The sequence below is a fragment of the Pan troglodytes genome, chromosome 7 (assembly GCF_028858775.2).
Source record: "Pan troglodytes isolate AG18354 chromosome 7, NHGRI_mPanTro3-v2.0_pri, whole genome shotgun sequence".
Classification (NCBI taxonomy): Eukaryota; Metazoa; Chordata; class Mammalia; order Primates; family Hominidae; genus Pan; species Pan troglodytes.
In genome coordinates this window covers 107,462,765-107,478,969 of record NC_072405.2, presented here as the reverse complement: position 1 = coordinate 107,478,969, position 16,205 = coordinate 107,462,765, and the positions used below count along the sequence as shown (strand labels likewise).

The following is a 16,205-nucleotide window of genomic DNA, read 5'->3' as shown; positions in this document are numbered from 1 at the left end:
TTTTACCCACATCAGATAGCCATTCTGAAGGATGAAGATAGCAAAAGGGGGCTGAAGGCTTATTACACCAACAAAAGCAATGGCCCATAAGGTGTGTAATTGGACATAGACTTACACTTTGGTCTGCCACTTAGCAGTGGTAATTAATTGAAGGTTATAAGAATGTTTGATTCGGGTGTTTTCTTCTTTGTTTCAGGCAGCTAATTGCTCATGAATAAATTGCCTAAAGAGAGGCAATATTTCTTTTCTTTTTTTTTTTTTTTTTTGGTTTTCAGCCAAGCTTTTAATGAAAAGATTATAAAATAACAGTTTCTCATCATTGTACGTGAAGACTGCATCCTTCCGAATGGAGAGACCAGTCATCCATGAATTGCTTTTCTATGACACTGGATGGCTGTGTAGCTGCAGCTCTGACCTGAATTTACACAAACTCTTGAGGGACGTACACTCAAAGTGATGAGTGACAGTGGTGGTGGCCAGTGCATAAGTGAGATCCTGATATCTTTCCCCCTTTCTGTCCTAAAATAGGACATGATCCCTGTTCTAGTTCCAGTTAAACAAAACAGCTATGACCCCCTCCCTTTCCACTCCCCCTTAAAATATTTGTGAGAATGAGCCAGTGCCCAGTTTAGGGCTCCCCCAGGGCACAGGGGGAAGCTAGTGATGGGTGGGATACAGAGAGGGGAGTCCCCTCAGTACCTGGCCCCGTGGGGCCCCATCAAGTGGAGTGAGCGAGCTCTGGGGATTGAGAGGCAATATTCTTGATCTAGGTTCTCCATGGATGGCTGTTTGACAGAGCCATTGTCAATTTTAGCTTTCATATGTCCTAAAGTTACTAAAAGTTAACATATTTTACAAATATAAAGCTCAGAATAATGTCAAATTGAGTCTATATATTAGTAGGATATGTGTATTTTTTTAAGGTAAGAGACAAGATGGCCTTGGGAGTAGAATCAGCATCAATATTTAAAGGAATGAGTTACCAGATATGCAGAGCTGACCCATAATTTGTATAGAATAGTACAAAAGGAGAGGACACAGTCTTGCTTCTCATTAAGAGATGGATTCTTAATGAGAGACAAGTCTCTATGTCTTCTCCTTTCCTTAATTCATCCCCTTTTTTAATCTAAGCTGGCCATAGTGACTTGCTTGACTAATAAAATACAGTGAAAATGATGTTCTGGGACTTCTGTGGTTAGGTCAGAGGAAGTGTTGTAGTTTCTGCCTGGGTCTCCTGGAACGTTCACTCTCAGAATGGTCCATCTTGGAACCAGGTGGCATACTGTAAGAAGCCCAGGCCACATGGAGAGGCCATAAGTAGGTGCTCCAACTGAGCTTCCCTCCCACAGCCAGTATCAGCTGCCAGCTATCTGAGTGTGCCATATAGACACGGATCCCAATCAAGCCTTCAGCTGAGCGCAGCCCCAGCTAACATCTGACTGCAACTGTAGGAGAAAGCCCAGATAAGAATCACCCAGCTGAACGAAGTCAACCCATAAAACCATGATAAATAATAAATTGCAGTTTTAAACAATTATGTTTTGGGTGGCATTCTATGGAACTGTGGATACTTAGAACAGAATTTGGTACCTGGAGTGCTGCCATAATGAAAACTTAAAATGTGGGACGTTGGCTTTGGGGACCAAGCAGCAGGAAGAAGCTGTGAGGTCCCTGAGGAAACTATTAATGAGAACTAGAGGGAAAACGAGGACATTGTTATTGGAAGTTGGAAAAAGGCATCCTTTGTTTTGTAATGATGGATAATTTGGTATACTGTTGCTTTTGGTAATGTGAAAAACAGAAAATATATCTAGGAAATGGCAGATTTGGCTAAGGAGACTTCCAGGCAGAATGCTAAACATGCCTAATGGTTTCTCTTAGGTAAGTATGATAAAGTATGAATATAGAGAAGTGAACTCCCCTCTTCCATAATGAACTATTCGGTTTCAAGCAAAACTTACATGGAATATAAGAAGCCAGACTTGCTGGGTTTAGAAATAAAGCTGTTTTCCATTCCAAGCCTCTCCAGTTGGAAAAAAAGTTCTCAAAGTAAGACATGATATAAGGTAATGATCATCTCAGAGATATGGCTCTAAGACGCTTGCTAAGATTTTAGAAACCTTTAAGGTGACATACTGTAAGAAGCCCAGGCCACACGGAGAGGCGAAAGTCTACTTCACAGACTTTGAAGAATTCTGAAGGGCATTGTTCCATAGCACCTGTCAGCCCAAGGCAGAAAGTGGCATACCTTAAAGAGATTTGTAGGTATGTATTTGACTAATGGAGTGAACCTGAAAGAGTCTTTAGGAAACTTACAAAAAATTTAAGAGAATTGTACATGCGAAAGCACCATCAGCCTGAACTAAACAGGAAAGAGACAGTTCAAACTGTAGAGAGCCTTATATGGATAGGAAGTAGGACAAGAAGGCTACTAAGCTGCAAACATGGCCATTTCTTATGGAAAAGGAAGAATGATTCAGAGAGCAGAATCAAAATCCCAGTAGGAGTGGGGAGCCAAGAGCTACAATCATTCCCAGGGAGGCACAACTGGGAACTCACTAATCAAAGATCTGGCAACATGCACCTGGCAGCAGTTTAGAATTGCTACGGATCAGTGACTGCGATGTGCCTCCCGTTTCTTTCCCTTTCGAATGAAAGCTTTAGTGAAGTTATCCTATCTCTGTATCACCACTGTATTTATGTGTGTGGGACAGATAACTTGTCTCTTCATCTAACAGGTCTTCAGATTGACAGAGCTGTACTCACGGAACTACACCCCAAGGAGGCTCATCTGCATCAAGATCTGACTTAGATGATAAAATCCTGGACCTCAAGCTTGAGTGGATGCCATAATGGGATGAGACTTTTGGGTCTTAGGAGGAGACACGTGTATTTACCATGTGGGAGGAATGTAAATAATATGCAATCAGAGAGCATACTGTGACAAAGATGACTGCAAATTCTTTGACCCTCTTCCTATTAAGAGTTATTGTCTTATCTCCCTCCTCTTGAATCCAAGCTGGCCCTGGGGAATTGCTTGACCAATAGAATACACAGGAAGTGAAGTTTGGGACTTGTGAGATTAGGGCATTAGAAGCCTTGCAGTTCCTGCCTGGATGTCTTGAAAAGTTTTCTCTTGGAATACTCCTTTTTAGAATCTCACTATCCTGTGGATTCTAAATTCTGTGAGAAGCCCAAACCACACAGACTACATATAAATCCTCAATCAGTAGCCCCAGAAGAACTCCCAGTCCTCAGTGAACATTGACTGGTGGCCATATGATTTGTCATCTCGGACATCCAGCCCAGTTCAGCTTTCAGATGACTGCAGCCCCAGCTGCCATCTGACTGCATCTGTGTGAGAGACTATAGGTGAAAACTTCCCACCTGACCCAGTCAATCCACAGAACCATGAGAGATCATAGTAAATTGTTTTAAGCCATTAAATTTTGATGATGGTTTGTTATGTAACAAGAGATAACCAGATAAGGTTAAATTTTAGAGGTCAACAGTCATGGTTTCAAATCTCAAGTTCATCATTTATCAACTATGTGATTGTGGGCAAGTCACCTAAAATATCTGAGCTTCATTTTCCTCATCTATGAAATGGGAATCAAAACAGAACCCACCTAATGGGTTTGTTATGGGAATTAAAAGAGAGAATGTATGAAAAGCGACAATATAGTGACAGAAAGTGGGTCAGTAGGTAGTTACTATGGTTAGTAAACCAGTGTGAGTCATCTGCTTTTGTTGAAAGGTAGATGAGATGCTTGTGGCCATGTGGGAAGAATTAATTTAAGAATCTGGTCATTTTACTAAGGACCTGAGAGTAAGGTTAGGTCATTAGCATCTTTGTATTTGCTGTCCATTTTTCTATAATGGACTATAGGGGATTTTGATTCATGGGGGAAATGTTCTGAAAAAAACCTGGGCTCAGAAGAAATAGAAACACTTGGCCTTTTAAAATGGGGCTGTTATGGTTCCATAGACGGCACGTACCACCTCCACATGCGCTGAGCAGGCCTAGCTCACTGAGGTCATAGTGAGCAGTTGAGCAGACCCAGCCCTTGTTACAGTGAGACCAGAGGCACTAGCCTAGAGAGAAGGAGCAGGGGCTCTGAAGCCCCCTGGAGACCTAAGATGCTGCTGCTGTCCACTGTATGTGCATGTAGATGGGTGAGTGGGTGCTGGAATTCCACATGGGGTGAGGGCAAACTTAAAGAGGCTGGACCCCAGCCGAGAGGTTTAAAGGAATGTCTTGATGTTCAGCCCATCACCATACTGATGTGCTCTGTGAGCTTTGTCACCCATTCATTTATTTATATAGGCATTCACTCATTCAACAACCATTTATTGCATGCCTCTATGCACCAGGCCCTGTGCTATGCTCTGGGGACACACGACACTTAAGAGACGGTTCCTCCCCTGTGATCATGAGGGGCTCATGAACCAGCAGGGGAGACAGACAGGTAAACAGGAAGTATGGCTAGGGGGTAAGTACCACAGTAGAGGGCGACATGGGAGTGCAGAGGAGGGGCTCCAACTCTGGCATCAACCTACTCCACCTTGGGAAAAAGTTCTAAACAGGGAAGCGAGTGAGGCATGAGCTGCATCTGGAAAAAGGGATAGGCTTGGGATTGACCTAGTGAACTGTAGGCGAAAGCCACCGACCAGAGGCACCGAAGGACAGGGCCACACTGGCCTCTAGGGGCCATAGACTGGCACACTCTCAGGCAGCCCTGGAATCTGGTGAGTCTGTTCCACAACTCCCATGGGGCCTGCAGAGAGCAAGTGTCTCTCACAGGCACAGATTAAAGCAAAACATCTCAACTATGTCTTGGTTTTGGCTCCACAGATGACTTCTGTGTGGGCGAATCTTCTTAATGCGTTCTCTTACTTTTTATTGTCCATGCTGTAAAACGTTAAAAAAAAAAAAAAAAAGCTAAAATAAACTTCCAGAGTTCAAAATGGCAGACTGTGACTAGGGCCAATGTCCTTTTCCTTCCAATGTTGGTTTGTCTGCCAAGTGATCTCATACTTGCTTGGTGAGGCTCTGCCTCCTCGACTCCTATCTTCTCTTTCCTCCACCTCCCCATTCCCGGCCACATGAGGTTCTCATCAGCATCATTGTGGTCAAAGGACTAGGCCCTGGGGTGCAGTCTGCCCTGACTCTCTTTGGGGCTTGGCTGAGGGAATTTACTTGTATCCCGATTTAGAAGCTGAATTGCCTACAGAGGATTGGGACCCAACATGACATTTTCTGTCAGTGACAGTATAGAGCTCTCTATTTCCTTATCCAACTGATTGTTTAGGACTAAGTTAGGAACTGCTTTCTCCCTGGAGTAATCGCACAACATGGGCCAGCCATGGTCAAGTACAATCTGAGTGTAATGTTCATCAGCATCAGTTGGTGAGGGTCCTAGTTCTAGACTGAGAGCTCCTTCAGGGGAGGAAGCAGACTTTTGCCAATTTCCCAACACTAGCCAGCTCTGTGACATCTGGAAGGGGCTCGGTGGCAGTTGTTGAATTTAATCTGGATACCACCCAGGCAGGCAACAACCCTCTGGTTCACCTTATTATGAGAGAGGCAGTCTCTTCTACAACCAAATACTAATAATGATAATGGTAACAAAACACTATTACTATTTATTGAGCCCTGATGCTTTGTCAGATACTAGGATAGGCACTTTATATCCTTTACCTGATTTGAGAGCCAGAATCTCTGGGTGTATAGGTTTCACCGTCCTCGTTTTACTGATGAAGAAATGAAATCTCAGAGAGGGTAGGCAGTTTGCAACAGCCTGGTTGTTGGGGCTCAGAATCTTGGACAGTCCATTATGAAGACCCTGACTCTTTTTTATTTTTGCTTTTTTTGAGACGGAGTTTTACTCTTGTGGCCCAGGCTGGAGTGCAATGGCATGATCTTGGCTCACGGCAACCTCCACCTCCCGGGTTCAAGCGATTCTCCTGCTTCAGCCTCCCGAGTAGCTGGGATTACAGGCATGCACCACCACACCTGGCTAATTTTGTATTTTTACTAGAGATGGGGTTTCTCCAGGTTGGTCAGGCTGGTCTTGAACTCCCGACCTCAGGTGATCCACCTGCCTCAGCCTCCCAAAGTGCTGGGATTACAGGACCTTGACTGTTATGCGTGATGTTTTGTTGTAAATGACTGCGCTAACACTGGTGGAAAGACCTAACCCTGCAGAATTCCCCAGGTACCAGGCAGCTGGGGGACAAATTTATACTCAAGGTTCCTCTCAGGCATCGCCTTTGTCTAGGGCAGACATCTAGCTCTGTCTCCTTATGGAGGACTGAGGGAGAAGCAGGAATCAGGCTTATGCAGTCGAAGGCTCAGTTTTAGTGCCCAAGCAGCAAAGAGATAAATGCCATCCTAGTTCCCACTTAAAGTAAGCAGACAAGCCCTGGGGCTCACATGGACAGGAGGAAGCTGAGGGATTCAGTAAGTCTGTTTATTTTGGTTTGTATTTGACCTTGCATTACATTCACCAAGCAACTCCCAGTGAATGCAGAAACCTTTCCTCTGCCTCGGGAACATTTCCATACAAACAGGAACACAGCACAGATGACAAAAATTAAGATGTACTCTCCAGCTTGCCTTGCTGTATTATTTAAAACAATTACTGTATGATTTTCGTTTCACATAGCCATGGAAACCCTGCTGAAAGGATTTAATACAATTTATTGTGTGAAGCTTAAGAAGAAATCTGTTTCCCCGGTGCTGGAAAACAAAGCAAGCCAGTTTCTCCTCACTTCCTACAAGGTGTGATGGACGCAAATTGTGGACCGGTGACCTCACCCAGCAGGGACTGAGCTTTCTGGGAAAGCATTCTGGAGATAAGTGGACCTGTTTCTTTTAGAGGCAGCAGAAAACAAAGCCGGTGCCAGAGGAATGATAATCTCCTTTGATGTGCCCGGAACTGCTTGACTGTTTCAGAAAGGGAAGCACAGCTCTGAGTGGCAGTACTACAATGCCTTTCAGTAAACACAATAGACAAATTTCCCTGCCAGGTTACCCCAGGAGCCTCTCCACTCACAGGATCCTCTTATAGGTATCTTGGTGTCAGCGATGGGATCCTAGGAAGGAGAGTTGCTTGACACCACGCTCTGATGAGAGGGTGGGCTCACTTTAGAGCCTATTAGTACCAATGGCACAGCTCAACCCTATCTGCCTGTTAGAAACTCCTAAGGATCTTCAGAAAACATGGAAGCCTAATTCCCAGAACTAATTGATTATATTAGAACCTGTATTTTAAACAGCTCTCCAGATGATGATTATGTGCAGCTAGGGTTGAGATCCACTGCTCTGGGACTTGAACTTCTTTAGGCTGAACTCTTTGTCTGTTTACTTTCTGATTCTCAGCTAGAGACCCAGGGCCTGATGATCTGTAAACCTAGAAAGGCGGCTGTAGCACAAAACTCATCTTTGCAGCTCAGCTCTTCATCCCTAAATTCAGTGGGTGAAGGGAAGAATATTAAATTGCAGAAGAATTCCCAAAAATTGGGGAAGCTGGATAAAGCGTTCACTGGACCTCTCTGCAGTGTTTTTGCAACTTCCTGTAAGTCTATAAAAATTTCTAAACAAAACATTTTTTAAAATTGCAGCTGAAGACTTGAATTCAAATTCTGGATTTGTTACTTATTAGGTATGGGACTTAGGGAAATAAAAGACCCTCTGGGCCTTTTCCTTTGGAAGATAGGACAATTATTTCTATTTACTACATGATCAAATGAGAAAATAAAATTCTAGACCTAGATTTAGCTGGGGTCTCTTTGCCCCTTAAGGGGTAAAATGAGATTGTTCAAACTCTCTGAGTCCATTTTCTGCTGCTATAACAGAATTCCTGAGAATAGGTAATTTGTAAAGAAAAGAAATTCAGTTCTCACAGTTCTGGAAGCTGAGAAGTCCAAAATCAAGGGACCAGTAGGGTTGGTATCTGCTAAGGACCTGGTCTCCATTTCCAACATGGTACCTTGAATTCTGCATCCTTCAGGAGGGATAAACGCTGTTCCTCACCTGGTAGAAGAGTGGAAGAGAGCCAACACACTTTCTCAACTCCCTCAAGACTCCCCAGCCACTGTCTTTTTAAAATGGTAGCTATAATTTATTGAGTGCTGATTACATGGCAACAGCTGTGTTAGGTTCCTTACATATATCACATTAATCTTGCAAGGAAGAAAGTGTTAGATCTGTGATGGAAACTGAGGCTCAGAGAGGTTGAGGAATTTGCCCAAATTAACACAGAAAGTGTCAGAGGTAGGCTCCAAAACCTATGTTCTTTCCATACTTCAGGCTACAGATGGCAGAACTAATCAACAGTTTTTGCTATCAAAAGAACAGACTAAACAAAAGTTAAGTTTATGAGAATTGTTGAGTGATCTCTATATATGGTTATGTCTGCTCTCTAAGCACCCCTGTGCTCATGTAAGAATAACTACCTCGGCTGGGCGCGGTGGCTCACGCCTGTAATCCCAGCACTTTGGGAGGCCGAGGCGGGCGGATCACGAGGTCAGGAGATCGAGACCATCCTGGCTAACACGGTGAAACCCCGTCTCTACTAAAAATACAAAAAATTAGCCGGGCGTTGTAGCGGGCGCCTGTAGTCCCAGCTACTCGGGAGGCTGAGGCAGGAGAATGGCGTGAACCCGGGAGGCGGAGCTTGCAGTGAGCCGAGATCGCGCCACTGCACTCCAGCCTGGGCGACAGAGCGAGACTCCGTCTCAAAAAAAAAAAAAAAAAAAAAAAAAAAAAGAATAACTACCTCAAAGTAGTGGATATCTGCATATTGCCTGGAATGGTGCTGGGTACACAACACAGTTGGTGCTTGACGAATGCAGGTGTTGGTTGTAGTGCTGGCAGTCTTTGTTTGGTATGGTGGGGGTGGGTAAGCTAGTCCCGTTACGTGATGTGGATATATTGTGCAAATCCTTTTTATGGTGGGATTAATCCATTCACAAAGACAGAGCTTTCATGGCCTAAACGTCTCCCAAAAGGCCCCACCTCCCGATGCTGTTCCATTGGGGATTAAGTTTCAACATGAGTTTTGGAGGGGATAAAAACATTCAAACTATTGCACCCTTGAACTACAGGTTATGGAACTTCCAACTACTTCCTCCAGAGTCACAGGAATTTTGGGGTAAATTACATGCTTGTGGTCGGTCACCTTGGGTTTTGAGCTCCTTCTTCCACTAAATTAATCAATTTACGTATTGTCTCACCCAAATATGGTGCCCAAGCAGCAAAGAGATAAATGCCACAAGGACAGAGGAGGAGGCTGAGGGATTCGGTAGGTCTGTTTATTTCAGTCTATGTTTGACCTTGCACTACATTCGCCAAGTAACTCAGTTGCTAACTTTCCTGAAACAAACCTCTCCCACAGGCATTTTTTGTGTGTAGGTGACATTACTGAAGGCTTGGAAAGATGAAAGGAATTGTACCATAGCATCAGAAACTGACTCAAACACAGTGTCATCCAATTCTGCTTCGAAAGGTTCCTTGGACCCCTTCATGTTGCTTGGTCCTCAACTCTTCTGTTCCCATCTTCCCTCCTGTCTTTTTCATTCACTCCCCCGCCCCCTGGTTTCTGCCCATTTCTTTCTTTCTCTTTTTTTAATGTTGACTTTTATTTTAGATACAGGGGGTACATGTGCAGGTTTGTTATATAGGTATAATGCACCCAGGTAGGGAGCATAGTACTCAATAAGTAGTTTTTCAACCCATACCCCCTCCCTCCCTCCTATCTGTAGTAGTCTGCAGTGTCTATTGTTCCCACGTTTGTGTCCATGTGTGCTCAATGTTTAGCTCCCACTTATAAGTGAGAACATGCAGTATTTTGTTTTCTGCTCCTGCATTAATTAGTTAGGATTATGGCCTCCAGCTCCATCCATGTTGCTGAAAGGACATGATTTCATCCTTTTTTGTGGCTGCATAGTATTTCATGGTATATATGTACTACATTTTCTTTATCCAATCCACCACTGATGGGCACCTAGGTTGATTCCATGTCTTTGCTATTGTGAATAGCTAGGTGATAGACATAGGAGTGCATGTGTCTTTTGGCAGAATTATCTATTCTGGAGGGGTGTATACCCAGAAATGTGATTGCTGAATCAAATGGTAGCTTTAAGTTTTTTGAGAAATCTCTAAACTGCTTTCCATAGCGACTGAACTAGTTTACATTTCCACCAACAGTGTGTAAGTGTTCCTTCTTCTCCATAGCTTTGCCAGCATCTGTTGTTTTTTGACTTCTTAGTAATAGCCATTCTAACTGGTATGAGATGGTATCTCATTGTGGTTTTGATTTGCATTTCTCTGATTAGTGATGATGAGCATTTTCAAATATGTTTGTTGGTCACTTATGTTTCTATTGTGGACCACTTTAGCTATTTCCTTTGTTTCCTTGGCTCTCATCTTTCCTCCAGGAAATTTATCAAAATATTTTCTGATCTATCCAGCCCTTCTAAAGCTCCATGGAACTTTAGTTGGTCAACAAAAGCCAGCCCCCAACTCCAATCTAGATGCGATGGTCACAGCCAGCTCAAGCTTGCTGTCCACTGCACGGCTTATACCATGTCACCACCAGCCCTGTGGAAGTCCCAGAGAGTCAGAGATGAGAGCACTTGTAACTCAAACTTTCACTGATTTTCCAGGCTTAAATCTGGAGCCTACATTCTGGACTTTGGGAACTTAAAAATCTAACATTTTTGGAAAGAAAGGGTGTATAGAGGCTTCTTATACCTTGAATAAAAAATGGCATTTTGGAATGTAAGCAAGTGAGACTCCTAAGAATTAAATTTCGTCAGAAATACACAAATTAACAAAAAAAAAAAAAAAGAAGAAGAAGAAGAAGAAGAAGAAAAATGCACTAGGCAGAGTGCCCCCTGCCAAACCTCACTCATTCAAGAGGAATTTGGAGTGATGTTGCTGCCCATAAACCTCCTGTCTACCTTGAGAGGGCCTAGGCTGAGGTATTCTGCAAACAGTTCCTTGTTTGTTCTCCTTCCAGTGGGTCTGTGTGCACTCAGATGATGGGAATCAGATTTAAATGGATAACTAGAAGTTGGAAGGAATCTGATTGGTTCTCACTGCCCAGGAGTAGCTCCATGATATGGTTTGGCTGTGCCCCTACCCAAATCTCATTTTGAATTTTAGCTCCCATAATTCCCACATGTTCTGGGAAAGACCTGGTGGGAGATAATTGAATCATGGGGGTGGTTTCCCCCATACTGTTCTCATGGTAGTGAATAAGTCTCAGGAGATATGATGGTTTTATAAGGGGTTTCCCCTTTCAGTTGGCTCTCATTCTGTCTTGACTGCTGCCATGTAAGACATGCCTTTTGCCTTCTGCCATGATTGTGAGGCCTCCCTAGCCACAAGGAACTGTGAATTCATTAAACCTCTTTTTCTTTATAAACTATCCAGTCTCAGGTATGTCTTTATTAGCAGCCTGAAAACGGACTAATACATTCCAGAAAGCCTTCCCACCTTCTTCTCCCTTGAGTATCTACATGAGATGCAGAGTAGCTTTGTCTAAGATGGTATCCCTGAGAACTGTCTTCTCACTCAGGCAGAGTTGATTGGCTTCCCCGCTGTGCTGCCGTGGGATGCTGTGCATACCTCCATCAGAACAGACTTGACCTTCTGCTTGCAATTGTTTGCTTGCGCGTTGGTTCGCTCTTTCCCCCCACCCCCTGCACTAGCTGGTGAGGTTCTTAAAGGCAGGAAACACATCTTTCCCAACACATAACACAATCCCTGGTGCAGAGAAGACATTTGATAAATGTTTGCTCTAAGAATCAATGAATGAGGTCTCACCAAAAAAGAGCACTGAGTTTGCTAGGGTTATTTATTTTAATATTATGCAAAACACAGAGCAGACATCACCTTCTGTTTCTAAATCCTTTGTGATTGATTAATCAACAAGTTATTACTGAAGCTAGCTACAGCTAAGACCCAGGTGAGAGGGAAGCAATGGCAACCACATACTTTGAGAGGTTTATTAATCGACTGTATAACAACACTGCTGCATCACATTATTAGAGTCATTCTGCCTTAGAGCTCAGGGTTCTACTTATAAAGTGACTTGTTTAATTAAAAAAATCCTAGCAAGGATAAAGGATAGAACATTTTATAATTACTTGCCAATAATCATCAGCTCACCCATTATAGGGCAAGATTAAAATTCAGCTCTTCAGAACTTGAGAGTCTGCTCTCATATACTTTTCCTTGGAATAGTTCATTTCTGGAGAGAGACACTAAATACTTCTAGTGGGCAGCGATGTGTCTCTTAGCAGCAGAAGGCAGGTCTCAGTTCCCAGTGGCCCTTTGCCCTTCTTCCTCTGAGGTCCTCTACACCTGGTCTGTGGTATAGGAGGACTTCTTAGCTTCCAGGTCAATGCTGGCACTGGGGATGGAGATGGATGATGGGAAGCTGCTGAGATACTTGCCAAGCCTCAATGCTCATGCTTATTTAGTGACATTGTGTTGAGACAGCATGATATGTACTCATCTGTACTTCATGGAAAGTCAGTCCATACACATTTACTGAGTACCTTCTGTTGTAGGTGCTGAGGATTCTAGGTGAACAGGGAAGTCATGGTCCCTACCCTGATGGACTAGTGGAGAAAATAGACATTTAACAAATAAATGATTCTGAATGTGTAAATTGCTGTGAAGGAGAAGTGTAGTGCAAGTCAAGGGTATAACAGGAGTGGTGCTGGAGGCTGAGAACAGGGCCACCATGTGCTGTCGTGCAGACTGTAGTCTATGTGAATGGCAGCCCCTGGAGATGTATATTACTTAACAGGTCTGGTCAATATGGCAGTTCTAGCTGAGAGGGAGCAAATGACATGCAAATTGCAAAGGAGGAAGAGGATTGGTGAGGTTAAGACATGTGCAAAGGCCCCAAAACAGAAAGAAGCTGAACATGGTCCAGTAATGGGAAGAACCAGTATGACCAAGTAGAGAAGTAGGCACTGGGGAGAGAGGAGGCAGTCAGGTAGAGCCTCATAAAGCCATGGCAAGGAGCTTGGATACTATTATAATTGCAATGGGAGACAGGAGGATTTTAGAGCTGGAAATGACATGATCTGATTTCTGTCATTTTGGATGCCATTCGGGATGGATTGGGGCGAGCATGGTAAGATTGGAGATGTAGAGAGGGCTTAGGAGGCTATTGCGAGAGTCAGTTTGCAGAAGACTTGGTACACATTGGGTGCCCAATAAACCATGACTCCCTTTTCCTTCCCTCTCTTCTAATTGTGACATGCTTTGTACTTCCCAAAGCACTTTCAATTTGTTATTTTATTTGATCTGCATTATAGCACTTTCAATTCATTATTTCATTTGATCTTCATAATAGCTGAAGGGGGTGAGGTGGGTATTATCACCCCCCTTCATGCCTGTGGTAACTGAGGCTTTGAAGGGAAAAATGGCTTTCAGGAGATCCATCAGCCAGTAACTCCTGGAACTGGTTCTCAAATCAAATCAAGGAACTTGACCAATCCCTAACTCTACCATATTATGCAATGTCCAAATGAAATCATCTAATTAGTTAATTTGTTAAGCACGAAGAAGTAATTTAAAATTTCTAGGGGTTACGATTTGCAGGCAGAAAAAGAAAAAAAGAAAAAGAAAAATACCGGTGAAGGAGCTGGTATTTCCCTAGGAACAGCCTGGATCCAAACTTCAGAATAATTGCGTAAAGAACACTGTATTCCACTGGAGTCACAATAACGCTTTTCTTTTCATCTTTATTTACCCCAGTGTGGCCCACTAAAAAGGATCCAGTGTGCTCCATGTCTGAAAAGATATATTTTTGCTCATTAAACACCAGACAGAGGTTAAGACATCGACAAATCAACATTATTTATACTGAAGGAGGCAAACATTCCTTTCAAAGACTTTCATTTCCTCTGGAAACGTGTGCTACCTGAGCCATAGCCACCAAAATATGAATTTTCTTTTCCTTTTAAGGAAATGCCACTTCATTGCCAAACCTCAATCATAGCACCCAAATGGAAAGAGAGGATTCTCAGGTACGGCAGGGAGAAAACTCAGATTCAAAAGCCGCTCTGTTCTCATCAACTAGGGACTGCATCTGAGACCATCTGTGGATTTAATGTTCTGCAAATCTTCTACTGAAAAGAGATTTTTGTCACAATTGCATTATAATGTTTTTCCCCAAGAACACTCCTTGTTTAGGAGCCAACAGCTCAAACCTTGAACAAATTGTTCCCAGACCTTCCTTATTTCCAATCTCCTTGTGAAGAAAGAGGCAGGCATAAGGGAGGATCAGTCTTATCTCACCTTTGTCCTTGACACTGGGGAACACAAGATAAGTTGCCATAACCCCTCGTTTTGACTTTGAGGACTATAATAAGCAATTGGCCCTTTTTCCTTTTTTTTTTTTCTTTGCCAGAGTTTTGTCAGAATTAATTCACTTGGATTTGCTGTTTTGCTTGAATCTCTGTGGAAATGACTAATGCAGAGCATTATAAGCATAGTCTCCATGCTTATGGAGCATGGGCCATTATGGCCTAGTGGGAAATGGAGAATTGTAAACATGAAGAGGGAACTTTTCCAGTAAGCTCGGGGAGGGAGCGGCAGAGAGGGGGAGAAGTTACTAGAACCCAATGCTGCAATGGCCCCCAGGTACGCTCAGAGGAAGCTCTGGGCTTGGGCATTCAGGAACGACCCTTATGAGGATGCAAGGTTGCCACATATGCCTCCTTGGCTTGGCTTTGTTGTCACCACTGAGAAACCCCAGCCCCTTTCCCCTTGGCCCCTGCCCAGAGGTGGAAGGAAGGGGTGGGTGCCAGCTTTTTTGTGGCTGCATTTGCATCTCAGTTCTGGGGAGAAGGTGCAGTGGGGGGACCCAGCTGTGGCTGTCCTGCAGAAGCAGCAGCAGAGGGGGCGCCTGGGACACACTCTGCTTTCTCCCCTCCCTGCAGCTGCTCCACCTGTGCACAAGCATCCCTGTCTGCACTTGCTTAAGTGTTTAGGCCATTCCTGACCCTGTAGGGGATCTTTCCAATCCCTAGACATCTCCTCCTTTTCAAAGACTTCCTGGATTTCTTCCCCTGCCATTCCCACTTCTCCCCAAACATTTTCCTCTTTCTGGCACTTGGTGAGAGTTTAAGTATTTACTACATCTGCTGAGGATTATTGGTGCACAAATTTGTATCCTTAGGGGTCTTTGATTGCAAGCAACATAAAGTGACTTTGGTTGGCCAGGGGAATGGGGTTATGGGGAGGTAGATCAGGTGCTTATAGAATCAGAGGGAATGTTGGAAAACTAGGCTAGGAGACAAGCAAAAGGTGAGAAAGCCCTAGAGGATGAGGAAGCAAAGCCCCAGGAGTAGAATTCTAGCAGGACTGCATGTCCAGGGTGCCACCACAGGGGAGTAGGACTCTGGACATATCACCATTCCTAGGGACACGCACTCAAGATGCAGAGATGAGAAAGCCCCTGCTACTGAGTGTGGTCCCATGCCTGTCCCCTGTAACACTGGGATACTGAGGGAGGCTCTGGGGGAAGGAGATTTTGATTGCTTTATTTGGAGGGCAGGTGCCTGGGCTTACCATCCCACTACAACTCAAACCAGGAGGAAATCAGGGATCAGGGTGCTCTTAGAGAAGGTGAATGGATGCTGAGTGGGGTGTGAAGGGGACAACAAAGCCACCACACTTTCTCCCTTCCCCTTCTGTCCCTGATGCAGAGTCCCCTGGAGGGTCAGGGGGTGTGGGAGGTGCTCAGCTGGGCTTGCTGCTGCAGGTTTAACACAGGGAAGAGGGATGCCCTTAGAGAGAAGGCCGGGTGCCTCTTTCTCCTTGGAATTGTTAGCCATGAATGCTCAGGAAACTGGGGCAGAATCTCCTGGGGAACCTGAGGAGGATTCCTTCCCAGATCCCCTGTGGTTGCCTGGGAGTGAGCAAAAGGTGGGAATAAGTGCAGCTGAGAACTGAAGGAGACAAATCACACCTGCATCACCTCTACCTAGGAATCCCTTGCTATCCTAATGGCTGATGATGGCTGCCTTTGTCTTCTGGCCCTCCTACTACGCCCACGCTAGGACCCCAGACTGCATATATTTATTTCTGAAGCAAGTTTTAAAAATACAGCACCTTATAATGGTTGGTGGTTGAGTTACAGTTTTGACCAGGTTGAGAGTTACATTTGACG

At 44.1% G+C, this 16,205-nt stretch overlaps 1 protein-coding gene and 1 long non-coding RNA gene across 3 annotated transcripts in view; one reads left to right on the top strand and one right to left on the bottom strand.

The window, feature by feature from the left end:
* The window catches only part of CPQ (carboxypeptidase Q), a 619,593-nt gene that overhangs the window by 3,277 nt on the left and 600,111 nt on the right, over positions 1–16,205 (bottom strand). The window lies entirely within an intron of this gene.
* Positions 1–16,205, top strand: part of LOC134810683 (uncharacterized) — a 364,401-nt gene that overhangs the window by 325,815 nt on the left and 22,381 nt on the right. Inside the window, exon 3 of one of the 2 annotated variants that reach the window (XR_010159288.1) lies at positions 2,739–7,580. This is a non-coding gene — a long non-coding RNA (uncharacterized LOC134810683). Of the gene's footprint in view, positions 1–2,738; positions 8,763–16,205 lie in introns of those variants that run through there. The other variant, XR_010159287.1, reaches the window with a different exon arrangement.